The following is a 1844-nucleotide window of genomic DNA, read 5'->3' as shown; positions in this document are numbered from 1 at the left end:
AGCTAAGGGAGAAGAAAACTTGGGCTGACACCTTGGTTTCTGCTTGAGTAGAAACGCATGTGTTGCATCATAAACTAACACATTAGAGGGAAAGTGGGATGAAAGACCACTCTAGATTTGGAGCCAAGACATCTTGGACATGCTGTGTTTTCAAGGCCTGTGAGGGATGTAGGTGATGTTCAGTGGGTGATTGGGCCAGCGGTTAGATGCTTGAGCTGTGCGGATTGGGGTCAGCCTTTGTACTGTGGACAAGGAGAGAAGTGGAAAACTTCTGAAAGGCACATGTGGAGTACACAGGGCTGTGGGCAGCCTCCTCCAGAACACTGAAGATAGAGGCACAAATGGAAGCTCGGAATGAACAGGAAAAGCCTTGAGAATGAGAACACTGGGGCGGCCCTGGTGGTAAAGGGTTGCCAGTGGCGTCGCATGTGGGCTAGAACTTGAAGACAAGAATCAAGATGTGTACCAGGAGATTTACTACTGTGTGGGCAATATGGCTCCACCTGCCTTCCTGAGCCTCCAGAACAAGTCAGAGCCCTTTTCAACTATCTTCTGCTTGTGACTTCCTTCACTTAATTGCAGTTGGCATAGGCGGTTCACCGAACTGACCTTCCCTGTTTGTTATGGGGGGGGGGGGAAGCAGATGCTGTTGTTTATTTGGGAGCAGTGAACTCCCGGTTCTAGAGGAAAGGATTGGAGAAAGTGTGCTTGCTAGTTTATGTCAATTTGGCACACACTATGCTTATCTAAAGGAAGGAACCTCAATTAAAAAAAATGCTTCCATAAGGTCAGGCTGTAGGCATTTTCTTAATTAGTGATTGATAGGGGAGGGCCCAGCCCATTGTGGGAGGTGTCATCCTGGGCTGGTGCTTCTGGGTTCTATAAGAAAGCAGGCTGACTGGGCAGTACAGAGGAGCTGGCCCTGATGGCAAAGGCCAGCCCCAATGTGTGGAAGCAGGAGACTTGGCCCAGACCCTCACCGGCTGCAGCGCTTGGGTGATCGGGCCTCTTGACCTGACTGGGTAGCACAGTGGAGATGGCTCTGGTGGTGTGGGTGTGGATGAACCGGCCCCAAGGGCATAGGAGTGGAAGAGCTGACCCTGCCTCCTGTCAGTGTCGGCAATGGGTGGCCTAGCTGGGGGCAGTGGTGGAGAGCTCACCTTTGTGGCATGGGTTCTGGAGAGCCTGCAGGCTGACCAGCTCAGCTACCACTCAGTCCCAGGTGCAGGGCTCTGAGATGGCCCACCCTAAAATCTGCATCATCTGTGACCGTTGGAGCACATGAAGGGCCGGGCCTGCTGATCCAAAGCTTCAGGATCTCCATGACACAGGGCAACAACAGAATAACCGGCAGGAGTTCTGGTGAGGATTGATGGTGTGGCAGAAACCAGAGGCCTGAACCAGACCAAGGAGTCATTGCAACGAACAATTGCAAGCAAAGAAGTGTGGGCAGAAGGGCACACTGTGGGACACACTGCAGCTTCCATGATGAAATGTTTTCTGTGCTTTTTGGGTTTGTTTGTTTTTAATTTTCTTTTGAGGAGGAGGTTGCAAGGGTAGAGGGCAGATACACAGGGACCTTGGAACTCTGGGTACATGATGTGAAACTCACAAAGAATCAATGCAAAGTGTGGGGTGGGTTCATGGAAAGCTGAGCATTCCAGAGGACGCCAGCCAGTAAGCAGGCCCTTCCACGCTCCATGTCAGCCCTGTCCTCTTTGTTCCGACCCTCACTGCTTTTGATGATGAACTGTTATATGAAATTGTGGTGAAATAAATCCTTTCCTCCACAAGTTGCTTTTGGTCAGGGTGTTTCGTCACAGCGATGATAACCCTAACGCTAG

The sequence above is a fragment of the Psammomys obesus genome, unplaced genomic scaffold, assembly GCF_907164565.1.
Source record: "Psammomys obesus unplaced genomic scaffold, mPsaObe1.curated_primary_1811, whole genome shotgun sequence".
In the NCBI taxonomy this organism is placed as follows: Eukaryota; Metazoa; Chordata; class Mammalia; order Rodentia; family Muridae; genus Psammomys; species Psammomys obesus.
This window is presented reverse-complemented; position numbering follows the sequence as displayed.